The 25,988-nt window shown below is 42.2% G+C and overlaps 2 long non-coding RNA genes across 2 annotated transcripts; one reads left to right on the top strand and one right to left on the bottom strand.

The window, feature by feature from the left end:
- Positions 1–311: 311 nt before the first annotated feature.
- Positions 312–11,022, bottom strand: LOC120440864. The gene is made up of 4 exons (XR_005613581.1): positions 10,961–11,022; positions 8,711–8,817; positions 783–6,449; positions 312–704 (listed from the first exon to the last, which is right to left on the bottom strand). It is a non-coding gene; the product is annotated as an uncharacterized LOC120440864 (long non-coding RNA).
- An 888-nt stretch (positions 11,023–11,910) lies between these two features.
- LOC120440848 lies at positions 11,911–12,317 on the top strand. Its single transcript, XR_005613565.1, has 2 exons — positions 11,911–11,966; positions 12,060–12,317. It is a non-coding gene; the product is annotated as an uncharacterized LOC120440848 (long non-coding RNA).
- The last annotated feature ends 13,671 nt before the right edge of the window (positions 12,318–25,988 follow it).

The raw sequence follows: 25,988 nt of genomic DNA, 5'->3' as shown, positions 1-25,988 counted from the left end.
TTGTGTTCAGCATTCACAGGTAACGTGAGCAACAGCACTACTGCAAATAAACACAACTTACCAAAGGAGTATGCAGTAAATAGGTTTTGCACTGACTATGAGGTTGAATCATCTGCATTGAAATAATCTCTGCTGGGAGGACGCATTTTATGTGTGCAAGCTGTTAAGTTTGGGAACAGCTGCCACAAACTGTATATAAAAGACAGATCATCATCTAGTGGTTTTAGATACTGTATTAGCAGCCACCTTGTTGGCTTTTTGAATTTGGATGGGACCATATTTATTTGAAAGGAGATCAAAAAGGTGCTCCATAAAGAAAGGAACAGAAAAAGATCTAGTATGACGCTAACATACTTCAGATATCCAAAATACTAAAGTGCATTACTGTATCACTCATCATGTTTTATGATGTGAGACTGATATACACAGTAGGAAACACAGAGAGAGTTCAAAACATGAGGAACTGTCACGGTCTGGCAGGCAGACCGTGGGGAATGTTGGAGATAGGACCCAAACGCTGGACTTAGTGGAATGAGCAGTGCATTTATTTACAGTGAGGTAAATGTACACCACACCATAGATCTCCAGAGCGCTCCCTTGACTCCCGTGACGTGTCTTCCCCTAAGTGCTGGTATCCTGTGCTCTCTGCCCCTGTGCCTACGCACACCCCTGTGCGTCCTGCAGTCCTGTGTTCCGCTCTCCTCCTGAGGAAAAACAACAGATGCAGCCGTTATGGCACCAACTCCAGCAGGCATACACTAAACAGCACTTTAAACACTGACATGGAGTCTAACTCAACGATCCTACGCCAGAGGAAGCCCCATCGCTCTGTTATGTAGCTCCCCTGACGAGCCTGATCAGAAGCAGGTGTGTGAGAACCTGGGCGTGACCGGGAGCTGGCGGGGCCACACCCATAAGGCCTGCAGATGGCTGTCCTTCATCCTCCAGCCACACCCGCAGACACACCCGCACACATATACACCCACCAGCATGGAACACAAGAGCACAGTGCAGAAAACATACATCCAATACAATAATAATAATAATAACAACAACAACGGTCCACACTGCTCACGGACCCCGAGTCCCAGGAACCGGGTCCGTGACAGGAACAATGTAACAAAAAGGACAAAGACACACACACACACACACACACACAGGATAGCAAGGGGAGAGGTAATGTGGGAACAACTGAGGACAGTTGGGAGGAATTAAAACTTAACATATGATGAAAAGAAAGCAATTACCAAAATAAAACATGAAGACAGACATAACTGCACGGGGAAACATTAACATGATACAACTAAACACAGTAACAAGCGAGACAAACAGATAATGACAAGACTGGAGGAACAGAATAGGAATATAAAAAGAGATTAACTAAATACTACATAGACTCTTGTCTATGTAGTATTTAGTGTCACAAGACACACAGAGGCCATAGCCAAACATAACCTAAGAAGCAGGACTTGGAAGGCAAAAGACAAACAGAGAGTGGTGGAGGACATAACAAATGACATCAGGATAAATAGAAACAATACGACCTACATTACAAACGAAACGAAGCTTAAACACAAATGATCCTCATAAACAAAAGGAATGACAAACCCACTAAAAAAAAACTAGACAATGAAAAGAATAGGGAGAGACCAAGGGCACAAATAAACAGCATGGACAGATGGCAGGGGTACACACACACACAAAAAAAATACACTTTTATATGTGTTTGTTACTTTCTAGACTTGAACCTCGTGCTGACAAAGGCCTGCAAAGTCAACATGCCAGAGTTCTGTCAGTCCATCCTTAACAAGGCGACACTTGAAAGTGAGCTGGAGGGTCAGCTCATCTCCTGCCGCAAACTTCAATACGAGCCACTGCTGACTTTGCTTTTCCAGAGTCCCACCTCACGTCCAAGTTCTTCACTTGGTAATCAGGACCTGTTTTACAGAGCATTTCTTGGTATGTTTCATCTGTCAGGTGTAGGTTATACGTTTACAGCTAAAAATATTGGAGTTGGGGTTATTCTGCTCATTTCCAGGTCTGTATTTCTATTGCTGCTCAGTCCATCACCTAGCTGAGCTGACATGTTTTAGCTCCTCCCCTCCTTAAAGCAACATTCTTCTCATTGGTTGCCTATTATAAACAGAGGGTTAAATAACTAGTTGGGGGGCTTCTGTGTCTGTGGCATTGTGGATATCACCGATACCGTTTCTCTGTGACATCATTAAGATCCCAGAGAAGGCAAAAGACTGAGACAATGAGAGTTTTTTGACATGAAATTTGACCTTTTGACTTCAGCTGCACATCCAATGTACAGAAGCTCTCCACTTTCACTGTGACACAAACACACACACAGTTTTGAGTACATCAATGATTTATTTAGCTGGTTTGTTCGTCCAGTCACAACATCCTCACTCAGGTTTTCTCTTTCTGTCAGAGCAAATGTGTTTCTGTTCTGTCAGCAGTTTATTTGGAAACTGGAATCAGCTGATTTTGATTTGTTCTTCTGTCCAGCAGGAGGCCAGAACTGATCTTATCTTCTCACCCACTAATCTACCAAGGTTGAAGTTGGATCATGCACACACACAATATTCAGACTTGTGAACATTAGTGTCTAGGTTTTAACTACCACTCGATTTTGCTAAAACAAGTAGTCCTTATTGTTACATTACGGATCATTTAGAGAGGAGAAACGTAGATGTAACCTTCATTCCTGTCTTAAAATATTGTCTCAGATTTCAATAGCCCTTCTATACATCATATATACAGTATATATATAAAAAAACACATCTTGATGGCTTAGTTTAGAATCCACTGTGGTGGTATACAGAAGCAAAACTACAAAGCTGTCCAAATACTTATGAACCTAACTCCATACTATTTAGAAACAATTACAGTTAATATCCAAACTGAAATGTTATAAGATGTGTGCTTTTTAAAAAATTACAGAAAGTATATGTTGATTTGCTGTGACTTTTCGGTCAGGCAACATCGGAGTTTCAAATACTTGGTGTGGGTGTACACTGACGTTTTTGACAGCTTTGAATGACACTGAAAGCTCATAGCCTCATATCATCACTGACGCACCTCACTGTTTTTGCATCATTCACTCTCTGCATGTGCAAACAGGATACTGCCCTCGTCTTACAGACGTTTCCTGACTCAACTTTCTATTTCTCTGAAGTTCTTATGCAAAAGAAAAAGAAATTCCTCTCATCCAGCCTTATGTGATTAAGAAAACAGAGCTTTTCCTTATTTCAAAATAATAAAGCATTTTTATTATTTATTCTTTGATCAGTATATAAATGAGAAATCTAGTTTCACTAGAAAAACCGAATGTTCACGTCTGAATTTTGTGTGTGTGCATGATCCAACTTCAACCTTGGTAGATTAGTGGGTGACAGCGTGAATGTGAGAAGATAAGAACTCTGCCACCAAACCATCATGATGCATGATTTTAAATGAAGGAAGGGATATTGATGGTTGAACACAGAACCATAATTCATGTGTGAGTTATTCATATGTGATTTTGCTGATAGTAAATTATGTTTAACACTGATCAGAACATCTCATCAACTTTTTGACAGCCAGCCAGGTGAGAGCAAAAACACACTGAAATACCAACAAGTCACATTCTATTTGGCCAAGATGTGTCTGTTAAACACAGAGTAACAAATGTTTCAGGAAAATGGTCACCAAAATATGTGTTATCCGCCATGCAGTGATTTTTCTAAAGTAGTAATACCTGTGATGTTTGCAAAACATTGCAAAGGAAATCTCACAGCTGTAAGTGGTGTGCATAACCATCATGCAGGTACACTGAATGGAGTAAAAGAGATGCACTTAAGGATAACTGTAAAATCACTCCATGTAGAACAGAGAGCTTAACGTATTTAGTCAGTATTTTTATTTAGTGCAAACTTTCTGTCGCTATAAACTTGAATGAATGATTGAATGTAGGTTTATGATTCATTCTGAAGCCTCAGTGTTAGTGTTTTAGCAAACTGGAATGTTGCTGTTATTTTGGCAGCAGAAGCAGTAGAACCGTAACTGGATGAGAGGTGAGAGGATGGCCAGCTGATCCATAAAGTCTTCAGATAAAACGCTCAGACAGCTTGAATTTGATTGGATGAACGGACAAATGATTTATTATAGGTTCACCAGCAAAACAAGTTGTAAATTACTTAAGAATAATAAAGCAAAATATATCAAACTGAAAAGAAATGCAACAGAAAGCAACAGAAGCTACTTCCACTAGTTTCTTACACGAAACAATTTTCCAAGACTGTAAAATACATTCATTTCCCAGTCACCAAGCATAACTATGCTACAGGCTAAAGACCTTCCAGGAGAGAATACAGAAGTGATCCCCCCCCAAATCTAAGAAGATATTTTCCCAAAACAAAGTACTCACAACTCTTTTTATTATTATCTATCAGCTGCTAGACTTTCTGGATTTTTTTAAATCATAAAAGTGCCTTATTAAGTCGTAACCACAGACTGTATATAAAAGATGTAAAGACACACCATGATGTCACTTAGAGCCTCAATATTTGCATTTTAGCTGCTTGTATATTTGTTTTTTTGCAGTCAGATGTGACCACTTATATATCGCGTTTCGATGGTCGATGCTCATTTTAAACTTTACGGAAGTTTCAAATGATGATCTGGGTAAGTACAAGTAATCTCTGTGAGCACAAAGCTCAGCCTTCAGGATGCTTCACATGGTGTTTTTTCTATTCTTTGCTACATGTGACACCAGTGAGAGGGTATAACCCTAATAAGGTTATATCAGGCAGAAGTCTTTATCCTGCCTTCCTTCTCTCATCCCAACTGGTCACAGCAGATGGTCGCCCCTCCCTGAGCCTGGTTCTGCCGGAGGTTTCTTCCTGTTAAAAGGGAGTTTTTCCTTCCCACTGTTGCAAAAGTGCTTGCTCATAGTGGGTCATATGATTGTTGGGTTTTTCTCTGTATCTACTGTACAATATAAAGCGCCTTGAGGTGACTTTTGTTGTGATTTGGCGCTATATGAATAAAATTGAATTGAATTGAAGTCCCACCCACCAGCTGCACCAACTTTGTTCACAAGGGCAGCCAATCAGGAGAAACACAGACAAATACAAATGAGTGATAATGGGTCCGCTTTAAAGATTAAAATGACCAAACAGTCACAAAACTCAGCATAACTGTGTAGCTAACATCAAAATGAAGGCCTCACTCATGGTGTGGTTGATGTGAACCCATTGCAAGATGGTCCCAAACTGACCTTGACTGCAGTCTTATGTTTAGTTTCATTCTTAGCTTTAATAGCTATAATTATAGCTAAGAATGCTATAATATCTTAGCTATAATAATATAAAGTGAGATGTTGTAGTATTGTAGAGAGGCTTGGCTGCAAAAGTTGCAGACACTGGTATGGAGGGAAGTATAAGATTTGTAGGGCTAGACACTGGTGTGGGAGGAAGCTGAGGATATAAATGGTAAATGGACTGATTCTTATATAGCGCTTTTCTACTCTCACAGAGTACTCAAAGCTATACAACATGCCTCATTCACCCAATCACACCCATGCACTAAGTGCACTTTATCTACACTTAGTGCTTTCTAACGACATTCGTACTCCGATGGATGCATCGGAGAGCAAGTTGGGGTTAGTATCATACCCAAAGATACTTGACATACAGACTGGAGCCAGGGATCGAACCACCGACCTTCAGATCAGTAGGTGACCTGCTCTACCTTCTGAGCTACAGCCACCCATATAGAGACCCTGACAATGGAGCAGGCAGACTCATAGAAGCTGTAGGACTGGACAATGGGGCAGGTGGAAGTATAAAACCTATAGGACTGGACACTGGAAGAGGCGGAAGCACAGAAGCTGTAGGACTGGACACAGGTGTGGGAGGAAACTCAGGATATACGGGGCGTGACACTGGACAAGGGGGAAATATAGAATCTGTGGGACTTGACACTGAAGAAGAGGGAAGCATCAGGGGTGTGAGACTAGTATTAGCCATCATACTGCAAACCTCTTCCTCAGTACTTTGTCTTGAAACAGCTTCATACACCTTTTGCAGCATGTTGGTGTGCTCAATCTGCAGAGCACCAGAAAGGACCTGGAAGTTCTCTGTGAGCCTTTGGTTCACCTCGCTGAACTTTTCTTCAATGTTTCCAGCCTTGAAGAAGGTCTTAACAGACTTGGTTTGAGAGAATTTTGCTATCAGATCCTTGGCAGAGTTCAAGATGACGTAGAGTTCCCTCAGAGCTCCATCAACAGTATCAGAGATTTGGCTTGGATCACTCTGTGTGATGGTTAAAACCAGCCTTTCCACAGCTTGGACTCTTTCTGCAATCCTTCTGCAGCGCTCCTTATTGGACTTCATAGTGTCAGCCATCTTTTTGATGGTTGTGGTAAGCGACAAGATACGTTCAGCGTAGTCCATGATCAGCTGCAGAGAAAGTAAAACAGTTATCGTGACTGTAATGATGCTACGGTGAAGTACACTCAAACAGAATGAACTAAACTGAGCTGAACCTGATACAAACTTTATCCTTTTGGAAAGTATGTGTGTAAGGGGCTATTAGCCCCGCTATGTAGGGGTGAAGAAGTGCACAGGCTGCCCTGAACAAATAAAGGGTGGTGGGATCTGAGTCCATGACCCCCCTAGTACAGTTGACCCTGATACTTACTTCTATAAGAATGGTTTTAGCTGTCTGGCTGCTACAGGCACAGAAGAAGGGCTCCAAGGCCCAAACCTGTGAAACAACGACTGCCTGGAGCGCACTGTACTGTTGAATATTAACACAGCCTCGCCTACCTCTGTTTTCTGTACCCAACCAGACAACTCGGGTGCCCCTACTCCGAAGCAACCAGGGTTGGACCTGAGCATACAACAATGACTTTTTAAACAACGTAGCCCCTTTTATTTGTTCAGATGGCCCTCATGAACCAAGACTGTTTATCAATGTTAACAGGGCCCTAGAGAACAAAGGGTGACAGTTAGGAAACCCCCCAACACCAAACAAATAAATCAAACAGGCTGTTATGACCCAATGTTGTGAGCTCTCACCCCCACCCAAACCACACTAGCCACAGGAAAAGGGCGCAAAGATCACAATACAGCAAAGCAATTAAGTTTAACACAGAAATTCTCTTATCTAGAATAGTTAACACAGCTTCATTACATTATTTGCAATGTCCAAACAAAAAAATAGTTCCAGTCTTTACAGTAAAGTCCGATCCAGTGAATTGTCCCTGGTATGTGGAACCAATAAACAGTTTTAGGTGTAGCTGTCATGAACCAGAGTTCCAGTCTGTTAGGCTGCCCAAAAATTCCACAGCCGGAGCAGATCATCCAGTCTCAGGTTCACAAAAAAACAAACAACACAGAAACTGTACCTTTGCCTCCCGAGAAACGGGGCTTGAAGAACCAACGGGTTATCTCCAAAAGTTGAATCTGTTCATCTGGACGTAGCGTTTTGTGGGAGAAACGTTTCGTCACTCATCCAAGTGACTTCTTCAGTCTCAGCTGACTGCAGGTTTCCCTAAACCTTATAAACAGTACATTTGCATAATGACTGAAACCAGCCCACTGAAGGAACAATGGGCTGTGAGGTCAGTTCCTTAATCATAATTATGCAAATTCCCATGACCATTGATCAACAATCACTGACCAAAACCCACTGATCAAAGAACACTGATCAATGGCCATGAGTACCAACGGGTTAGAAAAGAGCGATGCTCTCACATACGGCCAGCTGGAGCAGGGTGAACGGCTAGAACGTCATCTGAGTGGCAGGGTAATCCAAACACCACCGACTCCTAAACGTCGGGTACGCGGAATGTATCGAAGCTCGGCCAGTCCACGGGAAATGCGAAGCGCAGCTTCCCAACTCTCCTCCCGGAAACATGCTAGCTCTTTGCCAGGCAGCCGGCTGTGCTGCCTCACTCTCTATGTGTGCTCTACAGTCAAACTCTGCCTCGACCAATGGGAAACGGAGGTGAGTTAAAAGGGAAGGGCAGCGAGCCTTAGCTCTCACTTAGCTCCTCTGCCCACGCTATCTCTGTCGACCCCACACCACAGCGCCGCGCCCGGAGGTCCGAGTAACCGGAGTCGGATTCCGCACACGGAGTGAAACTCCGCCTAGACTCACTGCGATCCCGTCCGTTGCCTGCTAACCTCCCGGTTACTCCTTTTCGGGTTCGTCCTGACCGCGGGGCTTCCCTGGTGTCTCGGGCCATGATGGCACGCGCAAGATAGATAACGCATACATTGCTCGCCCCCAACAGCGCACCTCTCCGTTCGCGCGCGCACCCCAGCTCGCCTCAATATGTCACTTCCTCTTCGCTTATTCATACAGCCCGCTAAAGGCCCTACATGGCAGTTTTCCACAAGTTATATGTATGTGCCCTCACATGTGCACACAACAAAAAGGGTCAAAATCTCATGTCAGCTCTCATGACACTACTAGCTGAGGCATGGCTGTGTCAAGCTAGTTAGGCAAACTAAAGTCATAAATCTTCCAGTCAGACGTATGAATGTGTTTTCAGACTAAATGTGAGAGATATAATGCAAAGTGACTGAAGGATATGTTTTACAGTATCTTTGGTAACCTTTTCCAACTTCTCGTGCCCAAGACATTCTTAGAAAAAACAAGAATGTGTGGTTACAAAGTGGAAAACTGCTCGCACAAATAAAAAAAATCATACCTCTTCTTTAGACTTGATTTCCCTTCAAGGTCGTCTCTTTGTGCACCTCTGCACTGCTTCCAGTCTGCCTCTTTTAGATCGTTCTGTGGAAGTCCAGGTGCAGTAGCCTGGTGGAGTACAAGAGCATCACAGTTATTTCCTTTATTACCACCCAGAGCTCACGAGCAAAGGCAAAGGTCAGCTATAGATAAAGGGGTCTCGACAATAATAGCAATACAATGCTATAAGTAACCAAGTACTGCATACTTTTATGTATTTTTTGGATATGCATGATATATACTACACTGATGAGGGAGTTCATTTGAATTCAATTCAATGTACTTTATATTGTAAGGTAAAGACCCTACAGCAGGGGTAGGGAATGTTGGTCCTTGAGAGCCGGTGTCCTGCAGGTTTTAGATCTCACCCTGGGTCACCACACCTGAATCAAATGATTAGTTCATTACTAGGCCTCTAGAGAACTTCAAGACATGTTGAGGAGGTAGTTTAACATTTAAATCAGCTGTGTTGGATCAAGGACACAGCTAAAACCTGCAGGACACCGGCTCTCAAGGCCTGGAGTTCCATACCCCTGACCCTACAGTAAAATATAGCGGAGCTTCCACTCAGGCCCTCCGTGATTGTCTGCTTCATCTGTTCCACACATGTGTATAGAGTCCTGCGTCTTCCTTTTCAGCTGTCAGTTCATCTGTTTGTTTCTTGTGCTCACCTTTTGTTCTTTCACCTGCCTCTGCGTGCTGCATTTCATCATGCTCAGGGGTTTGGATGGGCTTTTTCCCATCTTGTAACAATCAATTTCATAAGTATTGATCTCAGACATATTCTTTAACTCAAGCATTCGTCAGAGCCTGTCATCTCTGTGTCTGTGAAGATTACCTTTGAGGCTGTTTTTGTATCATGCCAACAAAGAAATCTCTCCTATGAACAGCTGAACAGTTTTCAGTTTTCAAGTTGTAGATAAAACACAATATTTTTATCTTTCGTTAAGAGTCAAAACAGACCCAAGCTAAAAAAGCTAAAACAATTATCCACAGTATAAAATGTCTCATCTGTGACGTCAGAAGAACATTTGAAATAAAGTAAATTTCCACTGCTTTCATTACAGTTTGCAGATCACAGTGGTTTACTTGTGCAGTCTTTTATGACTAACCAGCACCACTATTGTATGTCTTTAGGATTCAAACAATGTATCAAGAGCTATAAATACGTCTCCATCCTTTGCTAAGGCATCCTGCAGGCTAAACTGGTGGTTCTGGCTCACAGGATGCACATTTATAATCCTGTGTTAAAAACAAGTCTTCAACACTTAGTTTAAATGAAAAGTGAAACTATTTTTCTTCATTAATGTTTGTGATGGACATCAAAAACTCCCCTTGCACTGGAGGATGTGATCTGCCGGCCTCACACTGCTATTTCATGATCTACTTTCCTACTTCATGTGCCGACATTAAGAGAGGAGTTGGTGGTAAAAAGACAAACTTCAGAAGACACCATCTTGATTTGTTTTGGTTGTTCAAGCGTTTGTGCTTTAGGAGCAGAATTATTAGGAGGGGCTGTTTGGATATAGATGACCTGGAAAAACTTTGAATCGATCATTTTAATGTTCAGATAGTATGAAACTAATTATGATGAGACACAGTGGTTCACTGTGAGTTTCTTTGTCTAAAAGAAGAATGCCTTGTAGGAAATTGTATTTGCTTTTGGGCGTAGACACTCCACTTGTTTCTCATAAACGTGAGCTTTCATGCCAATGACACATTCTTAATTATGCTGTTTGCCTTTTCAGAACCAAAACTGGTGTAAAAATAAAGTGATATTGAAAAAAAAAACTCATTTTCTTTCTTATTGCAGTTACTACAGTACATTTTAGACTTTGGAGACATTAGCGCTTCACTCTGTGGACGTAGACGGCACAGTAAACAGAAATCTGATGAACTCATTGACAAATTTTAATAAATAACAGCCATGACCAGAACAGTAAAACCTGACATTGTTTACACATTCAGATTTTCACATTCAGTTTCACTGGGAAATGAGATTCTAATTGAAGGCCAGGCATTTATGCTTTACCGACATGTTCTGATTTAATGTCAAATGTGCATCTCGCACAGCTTTTTCCTCTCGCAGTTGCTCCCATGTAATTCCCTTAAACAGTCAACAACTGTTGACAGTCTTTAACAAAAGTAAATACAATACAAAATGTAATGTCATACAGGAACACAGAATTAAAGATTGAGTTTGGTTATTTACCGGTCAGTGGATGTCATCAGCCTCCCTGCTCAGGTGTTGAGGAAAATGAAAGTCATTTTCATTCTCACAGGTTTTAAAGTGATGTCTCTGAAACATCTGTGGTATCTGTGTTATGTCAGTGTACAATCACAGACATAATTAAACCTGTCTATCCTGTAAAAACCTACGTGCGCAAACTTGTGTTCAGCATCTAACGCATTCATGTTAGAGATGGTACTACTGTAAATAACACGGGGCTGGAAACTAGAAGCTGGGAGTCAAATGTTGTGTTTTCATCAAGTTTAAATTGTCTCGAAGTTTTGACTAACAACACATTCCAACAAAACAAAAAAAATCTGAACTAAAACTGAAACTTTGAAAAGCTTAAAATAAACCCTGAATAATTTATTTAATTTCCTTTTTTCCACAGCTAATGAAAGTTTCCTATGGCCATTAGTTGTTGTAGCTGCCGTCATAGGCAACTCTCGCATTTAAGTTCATTTTAGTGGATTTAATGTTGAAACAATTAGTAGTTGAAATATTAAGAAATAATAAATAAATAGTAATTCATGTTTGTTGATTAGATTTATATCTATTTGTTGACTTTTGAGAGCTTAAGTTGACATTTTAAAGCAATCAATTCACTGCATTTCATTTATGACATTATTGTAGAGTCTGTAAAGCTATAAAATGCACAGCTCCTTCCAGCATGGCCGGAAGAGAGCTGGCCTAGCAGTCACACAACACAGCTCATGGTTCTTTGTATTTGCAATATGGTAGACTAATGTGCCTGTGTTAATTCAGCTCCATATTATTGTGTGAAGTTGCACTGGGTTGGGAGTGGTGTGTGTGTGTGTGTGTGTGTGTGTGTGTGTGTGTGTGTGTGTGTGTGTCACATTTTTGGTGAGCCAATGGCTGGAATGGGGTTGGACTAATTAGAGGCAGGTGTACTTGATTGCACTGATACACTGGTCTACTTATAGCCCACGCTACAAACACTGCTGTGTCATTTTGTCTCTCTGTGCAGGTATGTAATGTGATGAAATCTGATATGTTTGGGCTGGATGGGTTTTCCGCTATGAGTTCTATAGTGAATGTGTCATTTTGTCTCTCTGTGCAGGCCAGGGCCTATTATATGCCACAGCCTAAAGGCAGCAGAGTTGCAGAGGCTGGAGTGACCACTGGCTATCTACTTGCAGGGTGGTGGGTCTCAGAGGACAACTTCTAACCCTGTTGAGGTCAACACGTGGAGTGCAACTGGCAGTGTGGCATAGCTGGCTCTGGCCTTGGGACTGTGTGTTTTACTTGATTCATAAATGGGACACTGGACTGTTTTATCTTTTGATTATTTGTCAATAAATTATCTTTTAGAATTTTATTGACTGTCATCTTTTTGCCCATGGCTGACACGGTTGGTCAGACCTAGAATCTTTTTTTTTTTTTTTGGGTGTGTTACATATTTCTATGTGTTGCAGTGGTTTACAGAAAAGAGCCCAGAGATCCAGTGCTGTCTCCTGCCTCTTACTTATACGCCAGAATCAACAGGCGTAACACGTACAGGTCCAGGATCAATATTGCATCTGGCTAATCACATTGTTATGATATCATACCTTTGACTTGGAAAAAAACCTGCCAATATCCTCTCAGGATAGAATAAAAACGGAGGTGGTTAGTATCAGGGTTACAGAGCTTTGGTTTGTGGTTTGATGGTGTTTTCTCATCGCAAAATTATGACGTCAGTACAACATCGGTCCAGGTTTAATATAGCAAGTGACCAATCTTAGTTTTGTTGATCCAGGAACAACACCAGCACAGTTTTTCCCAACACGTATTGCCCTCTGCTGGCCATTAATAAAAATGCAGTATAAGATTAGCAGTATTTATGTTTGAGACCTGAGGGATGTATTGTGAAATGAAATTAATGACTTGGCCAAAAATGGCTCCATTTCTACCTGGCTAAATCTCGTTAGCTCTTTCCTCGCTGCCCCCACTCCAACTTTCTCCTGTAATTGTCCATTGGCTCTCTGATCTTGTCCTTCAATAATGCCTGACGGGGCGTTTTTAGCCCATATTGCTGAAGCATCCCCAAAATGAATCAAAGCACCCCCAAAGATTTCTTACTTTTTTGACAATTTTTGCTGTTTGTGTGACACACTAATAAAAATATAAAAACCATACAGTACTTTGTTGACACGTGATATTCTAACCACAAACGTATCCGCCCCCGCCCCCAAAATGGTTTGTTCCAGCTTGCCTCTCCCCTACTGTGGCTCTAGCGGCCTTTCTGCCAGAGCGATGGTGGCTGAGACACAGGGGACAGGAAGTGTTGACTGCCTGGCTTAGAACAGGACATATTAGCTGCATTTAACCTTAATTTGCTCTTTATATACAGTTAAGCCCATAATTATTCATACCCCTGACAAATTTTGACTTAAAGTTACTTTTGTTCAATATGCAAGTTCTTTTTTGAGCAGAAATGACACAGGTGTCTCCCCAAAGATAATAAGACGATGTACAAGAGGCATCATTGTGGAAAAAATATTTCTCAGGTTTTATTTATATTTTAGCAAAAGTATCATGTCCAGAATTATTCATACCCTTCTCAATAATCAATAGAAAAAAGCCTTTATTGGCTATTACAGCAATCAAACGCTTCCTATAATTGCAGACCAGCTTTTGCATGTCTCCACAGGCATTTTTGCCCATTCATCTTTAGCAATGAGCTCCAAATCTTTCAGGTTGGAGGGTCTTCTTGCCATCACCCTGATCTTTAGCTCCCTCCACAGATTCTCAATTGGATTCAAGTCAGGACTCTGGCTAGGCCACTGCAAAACGTTACTGGTGTTGTCTGCTAACCATTTCTTCACCACGTTTGCTGTATGTTTTGGGTTATTGTCGTGCTAAAATGTCCACTGGTTCCCAAGGCCAAGTTTTTCTGCAGACTGCCTGATGTTGTTGTTGAGAATCTTCATGTATTGCTCTTTTTCATGGTGCTGTTTACTGTGATTAGGTTCCCTGGTCCATTGGCTGAAAAACACCCCCAAAGCATTAGGTTCCCACCACCATGTTTGACAGTGGGGATGGTGTTCTTTGGGTTGAAGGCTTCTCCTTTTTTATGCCAAATGAAGGCAACATCATCGTGACCAAATAATTCAATTTTTGTTTCATCTGACCATAACACTGAAGACCAGAAACCTTCTTCTTTGTCCAGATGAGCATTTGCAAAGGCCAAATGAGCTTTGGCATGCCTTAGAAGTGCCTGGAGAAGTGGCGTTTTCCTTGGTCTGCATCCGTGGAACCCAACAGTGTCCGTTGGACTGTCTGGCTTGAGACATTGCCACCAGCAGAGCCCAGATTCACCAGAATGGCCTTGGTGGTGATCCTTGGATTCTTTTTTCACCTCTCTCACTATTCTCCTGGCCAGCACAGGTGTCACTTTTGGCTTCCGACAACGTCCTCTGAGATTTTCCACAGTGCGGAACATCTTGTATTTTTTAATAATACTTTGCACTGTGGCCACTGGAACTTGAAAACATTTGGATATGGCCTTGTAGCCCATTCCTCACTTGTGAGCAGCCACAATGCACAGCTGCAGGTCCTCACTGAGTTCCTTTGTCTTAGCCATGACTGTCCACAAACCACCTGCAGAGAGCTGCTGTTTTTCACCTGTTGAGTTGATCAAAACAGCTATTTCCAATTAATCAGGGTAATTGGGATGCTTTAGAACAGCTTTGACTATTTGGAATGGATGGAACTTTGGATTTTCCCAGAGACTGTGACAGTTTGTAAAGGGTATGAATAATTCTGGACATGATACTTTTTGCTCAAATGTAAATAAAAGCTGAGAAATATTTTTTTTCCACAATGATGCGTCTTGTACATCATCTTATTATCTTTTGTGAGACGCCTGTGTCATTTCCAGTCAAAAAATAACTTGCATATTGAATAAAAGTAACTTTAAGTCAAAATTTGCCAGGGGTATGAATAATTTTGGGCTTAACTGTAGTTAGGTAGGAGTCAGAACATGTTTCATTTTGGCTGAAAAACATTACACCCAGGTAACCTGCAGTGTTAAAAGCGTGTTTTCCGACGATGTTTGCTACCCTACAATCCGCCTCTGTAGTAAAATCAGCGACATTTGACCGTCCTGTTGCTCCCACTGAAATTTATACAGCCTATTTAAAATCTAAAACTTAAAATTGTCCGTAGTCTACTGTTGTTACCACTGTCCTGTTTCAAATGGAATGAGAGAAGCTCGGTTTTTTTTGTCATATGAGCATGTGCCCAAGGTGCTAACTAGCTAACTGACTAGATGCCCAATAACCTTGTAACTCCTGTGTTGTGATTTTTTGTGGATATAATGGATATAAGGAAGTTTTTTTTTTTTTTCAAAAAAAGGAACCACATTCAGGTAAAAAGTGGAAGATCAAATGATTCGTCAATCAAGGATAATTTAGGATCAGTATTTCAATATTTATATCTTTTATTAGATGTACATGTGGTTTGGTTATTTGCCTTTTGGATGAAAGTACACTGAGAGAGGACCTTTTCATTAGTGATCTTAATAGTATTTTTTCATGTTAATGTAATTTTTTTTTATCTAATTGACTACAATTAATGAGAATGAAGATCAGCACCTCCAAATCTGAGGCCATGGTTCTCAGCCGGAAAAGGGTGGAGAGCTCACTCTGGGTCGGGGATGAGTTCCTGCCCCAAGTGGAGGGGTTCAAGTACCTCGGGGTCTTGTTCGCGAGTGATGGGAGAAGGGAGCCAGAGATTGACAGATGGATTGGTGCGGCGGCTGCAGTGATGCGGACGCTGCACAAGCGGCGGAAATGAGCTTCCTCCGAAGGGTGGCTGGCCTCTCCCTTAGAGATAGGGTGAGAAGTTCGGCCATCTGGGAGGGGCTCAGAGTAGAGCCGCTGCTCCTCCACATCGAAAGGAGCCAGCTGAGGTGGTTCGGGCATCTGACAAGGATGCCTCCTGGGCTTCCTGGTGTTCCGGGCATGTCCCACCGGGAGGAGGCCCCGGGGCAGACCCAGGACACGCTGGAGAGATTATATCTCTCGGCTGGCCTGGAAACTCCTTGGTGTTTCCCCGGATAAGCTGGAGGAGGTGGCTGGGGAGAGGGAGGTCTGGGCTTCTCTGCTTAGGCTGCTGCCCCCGTGACCCGGCTCCAGATAAAGCGGATGAAGATGGATGTATAATTGACTACAATCTATTTGTGTGTGATTGTCAGTCCAAAGAGGGGAATGTGAGGAGAAAGTAGAAGGTCAGGACAAGGAAATTAAACTAATTTTACTCAAGTTGTGTTCTCCCTATATTAAAGCTGCTATTCAGAATCTGCAAAACAAACTGGGTTGAAACATTTTTGACCCTCTTTAACAACATTCCAACATAACATTATCGATTGGGGAGATTAAAATTAATGATATATTTTTATGTGGTTTAGCCACAACTCTACTAAAACCTCAGCCAGTAATAGGTAGGCCAACTTTTGGACCATCTAGTTGTCTGTATGTCTGCGGCATTACGTGCACCACATTTGCGGAAAGTGCCAAACAGAGCCCTGGTGGAGTGAGGATCTGTAAAGAGAAGCAGAGTGCTCTGTTTATATTCTAAAAATGTTTTAAGATAGCTTGTTTCAAAGATTCTGTACTGCAGCTTTAAATGTTTTCCAAAAGCACACATACACTTACCTTATCAGTGTTTCTCCAACTGAAACTCATAAATCTTACAACACAAAATTAGTATTAATAAAATTAGTATCTGCAGTAAAGAGTTTTTCATACATTGTATACATTGTAGCATAGGCAAAGTTGTATCCATTTTTATAATTTGTTTTATTAATATTTGGTACATTTCAATGACTCTTCTATTTTTGGAGTGTATTGTATTTTTTATGTATCTGTATTATATTATACAGATACATTACACTGTGACTTGTAATGTACAAGTGAAGGTGAATCTCTGTCCAAAAAATGCACTCTTGGCAATGGACCCAGGCACAGAGAGACTTGATGAATTTAAAAATCTTATAATTTAATCAAGAAATTTGCAGACTTGCAAAGAGATGGTAAAAATATGATGACTGATAGCAGAGATGAAGACAACAGATAATGAGGACAGGGAGGAACAGGGGTTTAAATGCATCAAGGAGACAGTCATAGAGAACTCGGGGAAACTGGTGACATTTAGGAATGCAGGGACTGACAGAGACACGGAAGAACTGTCATAGTGACGCGTAAAGTTTATCTTGCCTGGCTGGGCAGCTTTCTGGGTGCTCAGCACCCTCAAAGCTCTGATCCTAGAATCGCCCCTGACGCCTGTCCTCTTTCTTTACTGAAGAGATCTGCACCCTGGCGCCAGAAAATAGAAGATAAGTTCAAATTCAGTTTCAAATACAAGTTATATAAATTAAAAAATCAACCCAGATCAGCACATTTCCTATCAGCAAAGCAGAGCAATTATATTTTGGAAACATTTTACAAAAAACTTTTGCAAATGGTAAATTTAAATTAAAAAATCAAAAAGCTAAAAAAAAATCTACCCCGAAAATGACCATAATAATCTTCTTGTATCCAAAATCAAAAATAGTCACTTCCTCAAACGAAAGTGGTTGCTGTTATTAAGAAACCAAAAAGAAATCCTGCCTATCCAAACTCTATCATTCCTTTCCATTCAAAGATTCTCAACATATCCGTTGAGAAACGTACAAACATTCAATAAACATGTTTTTTCCCGAGATGTTGACAGCAGCCGAAGCAAAACATCGAAGTAATACTTTACCAAATTTACACCACAACAAACGTAATACTTGTAGTACGAAGGAGCAGCAAAAAATGAAGCTGTTTAAGGATGAAAGTGAATCGATTTGTCGACTGAATAAAAATGAAGAGAAATTTTATCATTCAATCAAAGACACGCAGAAAAAAATTCCAGAAAAAAGTGTTGATGCAAACAGATTTTTTCCATTCTTTAAAGAATACCTTCAGATTCGTGAACATAAGCAGTATGCAATTGTTATTGTTGTCATGAAACATAGTAAAAATATCATTGTTTCTCCAGCATTTGAGCTAGATTATAAAAACAAGGAAAATCCTGGAAAAATAAAGCACAGCGAGCCTCGTTTATGTGAAGCTTTTGAACCTTTTTTGCAACAGAATGGAAATTTAGTGGAGACTATTCTGATTTACACACGTCTGATTTACACGTCTCTACTTCTCGAAAAAGCTTATCTCTGGCGCCGTCAATATGGATTTTCCACAACTGTAGCATTCACACAATTTTACAGATTAAATGGACAAAATTGTTTCCAAACTCTCACCTACTCATCTACCAACATGTTAGGTCCATGCGGTGTGTTTTATGAAGACAGTCAAAGATGTAAGCGTGATCACTTCAAACTGAAGTCTTTCAAACTCACACGTAAAATCTTCCAAAATATCAGAAAAGAAGAAAAACACAGCTGCCGTAAGAATATCGAATCTTATGTGTCTGTGTTGAAAACACTGGCAAAAAATTCTTTTTGTTCACGTGAAACACATTTACAACGTGGTGAAAACACAATTTATTCTTTTGTATTTCCCCCAATGATCCAAGATGCATGTAGAGACAGTCTTTCAAGGGACTGGTTAGCACTGGTGAACGACAGTACCATGTCAAACATGAGACAAAAAATAACCCTGAATTTTAATGTTGCAGTAGTTGTGGGAAATTACATCTCTATAATTTTATAATTGGTATCTATAATAGATACACTTATATTCGTTTATTAAAAATAAATGAAAACAATTTAAATTGATATATTAAATTATATATATCATAAGATATATAATTTAAGACATATTTATTTACTTACAGAGTAACAGCCGTAGACTGCAGTTTGCTGCCTGTCAGGCAGTCAGTAATCCAGGGGAGCTGAACTCTGCCGAGGGGCTCACGTGGATGTGTGGCTGAATCTAGAGCTGAGACTGGTGGTGGAGTTATAACCTGTAACAATATCTTGTAGCTTGGAACAGAAAAATTAATCTTTCCTCTCTGTCTTGCTGACTCCTCCTTTTGGTTTGTGTGTTAGTGAGTTGGGCCGAATCATATTTGGCTCTCCATCCTCTTGAGTCCTTCACATATGTTCAATTTGTCCAAGATTTTAAGTCCGTTTTTCACCACCCTTTGCGCGTGGACGATGCCGCACAACGGTTGTCGGCGCTCCAACAGGGCGACTCCTCCGTAGCGGAGTTCTCCATCAACTTCTGCGTTAAGGCGGCTGAGACCGGGTGGGGGGGATGCCACGCTGTGCGGGGCGTTCGTCTGTGGGCTAACGTTTGTAGGACAAGCTCGGAGAGTTTTGAGGAATTGGTGAAGCTAGCCATTCGCATCGATAACTGACTGCGTGAGAAAGAGATGGAGAAAGAGCGGGGAGGCAAGGGTCGCACGACCTCGGCAGAAGGTGCCACGATGCGCACGGTCGCTCAACCTTCACTTCTTCCCAAGCGTGGTCACCTCCTGGGAATAATACTGAGGAACTGATGCAGCTGGGTCGCATGAGACTTAACCCCGAGGAGCGTCAGAGGCATTTTAAGGGGCGGCTATGTTTGTGTTGTGGTCAGTCAGGCCACAACACAAACATAGCTACTTGCCAGCTTCGGTTAAAAAGCAGGGCCCACCAGTAACTGCGGGGGTACTGGTGGGTGGCACCTTTTCTCGGTCTCAGGTTCCCCGCATGCAGCTCTCCGCTGTCTTATCTAATAACACCAAGACCTACTCTACTCAAGCTCTTTTAGATTCCGGAGCTGAACAGAATTTGATTGACAGGGGGGTCTGGTACGTCTCCTCGGTATTAAAACACGGCTTCTAGAGGTCCCTGTTTCGGTTGTTTCCCCTTAATGGTCAGCCCTTGCCCTCGGTCACCCATGAAACAGAACCTGTCTCATTAATTCTCTCGAGCAATCATCGCGGATTTCTCCATTTTTTTGTTTTGCGTCCCCTGATTCCCACATAGTCTTGGGTTATCCTTGGTTTGAGCACCACAATCATATCAACCATATCAACCATGTCAACGGGGCCACCCGTCACGTAGAGAGTTGGAGTAGCCACTGTTTGTCACACTGTCTGCAGTCTTCTTTACCTCCTCCTGCGACCAGTGCTCCTGAATCGACAGAAGAAGATTTGGACTTGTTGTCTGTGTCGGAGAACTGTCATGATCTGAGGTCAGTTTTCAGCAAACGTCGCGCTCTGTCTCTGCCTCCTCACCGGCCGTATGACTGTTCTATTGACTTGTTGCCTGGAGCTTCGCTGCCTACTAGTCGGCTGTGCAACCTATCTGGGCCAGAGAGGGCTGCCATGGAAGTCTATGTTACGGAGTCCCTGGAGGCAGGCTTGATTCGGCCATCTTCTTCGCTCGTGGCTGCAGGGTTCTTTTTCGTGATGAAAAAGGACGGCTCTCTCAGACCCTGTGATGACTATCGTGGATTTAATGCCATCACTGTGAGGACTAAATATCCCCTTCCACTGCTTTCTTCCGCCTTTGTTCCGTTACAGGAAGCGATTGTTTTCACTAAGTTGGACCTTCGTAATGCATATCACTTGGTACGCATACGTAAGGGGGATGAGTGGAAGACGGCATTCAGCACTCCGCTGGGACATTATGAGTATATGGTAATGCCATTTGGACTGACCAATGCGCCAGCGGTGTTTCAGGCTCTGATCAATGATGTGTTGCGGGATTTTTTGAACCGTTTTGTCTTTGTGTATCTGGACGGCATTCTCATTTTTTCCTGTTCACTGGATGACCATGTATAGCAGGTGCGCTGTGTGTTACAGCGGCTCTGGAAAATAAACTTTTCGTGAAAGCTGAGAAATGTGTCTTCCATGCGGGGTCTGTGTCCTTTTTCGGTTATGTACTCGAAAAGGGACAGCTAAGAGAGGACCCCTGTAAGCTTGAAGCCATTGTGAGTTGGCCGACCCCTTCAACACGCAAGCAGTTGGAGAGGTTTCTGGGATTTGCTAATTTTTATCGGCAGTTCATTAAGAATTTCAGTCAAGTTGTGCTTCGGCTTACTAATTTAACATCCCCTGCTCGTGTTTTCAGTGGACGCTGAATGCCGAACGGGCGTTTTCGCGGCTTAAGGAGCTATTTGCTCCGCTCCCGTCCTCACCCACCCCGACGTGTCCAGAGAGTTTCTTGTTGAGACTGATGCTTCTGATACGGGCGCGGATTTTGCTGGAGGATGGCCATCTCCACCCGTGCGCTTTATTTTCTCAACGGTTTTGTTCCGCCGAGAGAAATTATGATGTGGGAAACCGGGATCTCCTGGCCGTTAAGTTGGCATTACAGGAGTGGCGCCACTGGCTGGAGGGTGCGGTGCATCCGTTTGTGATTTGCATAGAAATCTCGTTTACGCGAAACGGCTTAATTCTAGGCAGGCCAGGTGGCAGTTGTTTTTTAGCCGCTTTAACTTCATGACTTCCTTCCGTCCGGGCTCCTGTAACATTGTCGCGCCAATTTTCCTCGGAAGTTGAGGCTTCGGACATGAGTACAATCGTTCCCCCCTCCTGTGTGGTGGAGGCTTTGGTATGGGAGATCGAGGCTGTGGTGTGCCGGGCTCAGCAGCATGAGCCTGATCCGGGATCGGGACCTCCGGATAAGCTCTTTGTTCCGTCCACCCTGCGCGCACGCGTCCTGCATTGGCTGCACACTGCGCGCTTCGCCTGTCATCCCGGCATTCGTAGTATGGTGTCTTTGTTGAAACGGCCCTTTTGGTGGCCTCCATTGGAGATGGATGCTCGTGAGTATGTTGCGGCTTGCAAAGTTTGTGCGCGTTCTAAAAGCCGTCACCAGGCGCCTTCTGGGCTTTTGCATCCCCTGCCCGTCCCCAGTCGGCCGTGGTCACACGTCGCTGTGGACTTTGTCACGGGGCTGCCACGTTCCTCTGGTCACTCGGTCATCCTTACCATTGTGGATAGATTCTCCAAGGCTGCCCATTTTGTTCCCTTGCCTAAACTCCCTTCCGCCCTTGTTGTTGTTCATGTTTTTCGGCTGCATGGGATTCCCCAGGACATTGTGTCTGACAGGGGACCTCAGTTCATGTCACGTGTTTGGAAGGGGTTTTGTGCAGCCTTGGGGGTGGGGGCGAGCCTTTCCTTGGGCTATCACCTGCAGTCTAATGGACTCCGCTGTGTGGTTTCGGCTAATCCTGCTTCCTGGAGCTCTCATCTCTCCTGGGTGGAATATGCACATAACTCTCTCACCTCTTCTGCCACCGGTTTCTTCCCGGTTGAGGTTTGTTTGGGTTATCAGCCCCCACTGTTTCCCTCTCAGGAGGAGGTGGTTGCGGTCCCAGCGGTGCAGGACCACCTGCGCCGCAGTAGAAGGATTTGGCGTCAGACCAGGGCAGCGTTGCTTCGGGCTGTGACATGAGCTCGCTGTACGGCGGATCGGAGAAGGTCTCCTGCTCCTCTATACTCCATGGGACAGAAGGTGTGGCCGTCATCTGCAACTGTTCCTTTGAAGTGTATGTCTAGGAAGCTGGCACCCCGTTTTCTGGGTCCTTTCACTATTCAACGCATCATTAATCCTCTATGTGTCAGAATATAACTGCCCGCTTCCATGAGGATTCATTCCACTTTCCATGTTTCACAGCTCAAACCTGTTTCTCGCAGCCCGTTGTGCCCCAAAATTCTTGTAAAGAAAAACTGTTTGTAACAGATATATTAAACAGTTTGTAAGTTGTGATAATTGGCTGGATAAATCATGAAAAAAAGTCCAGCACTCCTGCAAACTTCCATTTTTGAGTACACAATAATAAAAATACTTCCAAATGGTATGTAGTTAAATTTCACAATACTACTAAAGGTCTTAGGAAAATCCATTATCAGGTAGAAGCTAAACTACCACCGCTAGCTGTACAGCAATTTATTAAAAAGCAGCTGGCGCCTCCTGCTGGACACAAGACCACATCACAGTGAATGTCAGCTGATTTGGAGAATTTAAAAATCAGCAGATACAGAACAGAAACTAATTTGCTGTGATAGAAAGAGAAAACCTGAATTAGGATGTTGAGACTGGAAGAACAAACCAACTAATCAGTGATGTGCATGAAACTGTGTGTGTGTGTATGTGTGTCAGAGTGAAAGTGGAGAGCTTCAAGTGTCTGCTGCACACTGGATCTGCAGCTGAGGGACCAGTCTCAGTCTATAGTCTACCACCAACCCCTGCAGGAAGACAGACAGACAGACACACACACACACACACACACACACACACACACACACACACGACATCAAGCTGTATGCCAAGAGTGAACAAGACTGATCCACACTACCAGGATATACAGCAATGACAGGTTTTTTTAGCGGTTCCAAATGACAGTAACATTAGAAAGAAGGAACACGAGAAGCTGGAGAAATACCAAGGGCTCAGAGAAGAGCTCGAGAGGATGTGGAGGGTGAAGGTAACGGTGGTCCACCTTGTTAGTTTAGCATTTTGTTCCTAGGTTGCTACGTTTAGCTATTGGTTGTCAGATTTCCTTGTGTAGTTATGTTACGTGTTCCAGGTTTATTAGTTTTTCCCAGTTTAGGTTCATGTTCAGTTCTGCCCTCACCTTTGTTATTTTCACCCTTTGTAAATAAATGCTCACCTGCATCTAGCCTGCATTTTGGATCCTTTTCTCAATACACCACACGACTGCTGCCCCGGTGTGACAATGCATCCTCCCAGCAGAGATTATTTACTGCACTTAAAACTAGAGATGGCACAATACCTCTTTTTTATGTCCAATACTGATACCGATATCATAAATTTGGATATCTGCCGATACCGATATGAATCTGATATAGTGTTTTTTAATCAATAAAACTGTTTTTTTTTTTAAAATATCTTGCTGCATTTTGTATAAGTTCATACTTAAGTTTAAATAAACAACAACACTAAAGCTATTCTGTTATACCTGTATGTAAAAAATACACTGCACCCAAAATATTTCATAGTTCAGCAACACTGATCAATCTAATAAACTTAAACCTACTCCATCCTCCCTATTCTGGTATTTGAAAGAGTACTTAGCAGAAATATTAAGCAACCTAACTAATAGGGTTGCAAACTCCCAGCAAAAAAAAAAAAAAAAATAGGGAACCACCACCACCCACCCTCCACCTCATGATGCTTAATCGACGTAATCAACTTTAATTTGATGCAGGGTGAAAAAAAATGCACAGAAATAAATTATTTTTCAAGAATAATTAAATAGATTCAACATCTTTCTTCAACAGAATTGCAGAATTCACAGATGGTACTTTCCCAAAGGAAAAAGTACTATAGCTTACTAGGGTATATAGACTTAAGAGTTACTATATATAGTAATGGACTTCTATACATTTTACATAAGATTAAAACTTCGGGTGTAAGATTCAGATAATTATTTATTAAAAGCTACATATTTTAAATGAGAATAAGAAAGAAAAGTATGTCTTTGTGCTCCCTTTTCCCTGTTCATGCCCTATCGGCCCCCCTGGCTAAACTTTGCTAGATCCGCCCCTGCACAGTTACCAGCCGTCAGCTACGTAGAAAAGGATCCTGGTGTAGAAGTAATATTAAATAAATTCTAACAACAGCTTATCAAGGTTAAACGTGCTGCTGTTGTTCAGCCGCTGGTTTCCTCTTTCTGGTGCAAAGTGGGCCAAAAACAAAGAAGAGAGACACACTCAACAGAAAAGCCGATCAGCTGATCATTAATAAGTTTCACGATTGATGTAGCCGCAGGAGAGGGAGGGAGAGAGAGGCAGTCGCTCGGTTGTTAAGCTTAACGTGGGAACGCTTTACAAACATTCAGAGATGAACTTACACACTTGCTTTACTTCTCTCTGGGATAACTTCCTCGGAGATGAAATGCTGGTTTGGTAGTGAGGCTACAAATACACGCAGCCGCTCTATAACGTGAGCACACTGCTCCGACGTGCTACGGTTATGAGCCGCGTTACGCCGTGTCACAAGTTTTGTGAGGTGCTTTTTTGATATTTAATGGATCGGATTACATTTTTTATTTCTCTCCGATATCCGATCCAGTAATTTACGTCAGTATCGGACCGATACCGATACGTAATATCGGATCGGTCCATCTCTACTTAAAACATGCTAATGAAAGAATCTGTGAAAATGTGGTGATTACAGTTGGTTTCATACCAGAACTGTAAACATAACCTACTCCTTACCAGGTGATGTGTTCAGCCTGAGTTACCATGGTGATTTAGCCAGGTAGAAGTGGAGTCATTTTTTGACACGAGAACCCTTAGCACAGTCCACCCCTCAGGTCTCAAAAGTAAAGCAAATACTTCTAATCCTATACTGCATTTCTAATAATGGCCAGCAGAGAGCATGTTGGAAAAACACTTCTGTCTGATTTCTGGTTCAACAAAAAACTAAGATTGGTTCAATATAGCAAGTGATCAATGTTGTGTGGACTTTGGCAGGTTTTTTTCTAAGTCTCAAAGCTATGACATCATAACAATGTGATTGGTCAGATGCAATATTGTTCCTGCACCACCATTGTTATTTTGATCATGGACCAACAGTAACAGTAGGATATCGGTGAATAGACCGATGAAACGGACCTCAGACTTGACCTCTACAAACACTCTCAGATGAGTTTATGGGATCAGGCATTATTTGAGGTCAAAGTTGTTGTTAGACAAAGTTTAGTGAGTTTTAATATAGAATAATATCATATTCTGATGAAAGCACAATATTTGACTCACAACTTTGAGTTTCCAGCTACATAAAATGCAGCTGGAACCTTATAGTCAGTGCAAAACCTTTCTTCTCTTAACACTGTTCATAGTAAATGTAGTGCATACTGCTTTGGTAGGTTGTGTTTATTTTCAGTACCATTGCTCACGTTACCAGTGAATGCTGAAAACCATGTTGGTTTCCACAAGATAAACAGGTTTATTACAGTCAAGCCAATTGTATGTGACGAAATTGAAACAATTTTCGACCAGTGTGTGTGTTTGTGTGTGTGTGTGTCTTTGTCCTGTGTTACATTGTTCCTCGTGT

This window comes from Oreochromis aureus, linkage group 7 (genome assembly GCF_013358895.1).
Source record: "Oreochromis aureus strain Israel breed Guangdong linkage group 7, ZZ_aureus, whole genome shotgun sequence".
Lineage (NCBI taxonomy): Eukaryota > Metazoa > Chordata > Actinopteri > Cichliformes > Cichlidae > Oreochromis > Oreochromis aureus.
The sequence above is the reverse complement of the archived record's forward strand: the minus strand, read 5'-3'. Positions and strand labels throughout refer to the sequence as shown.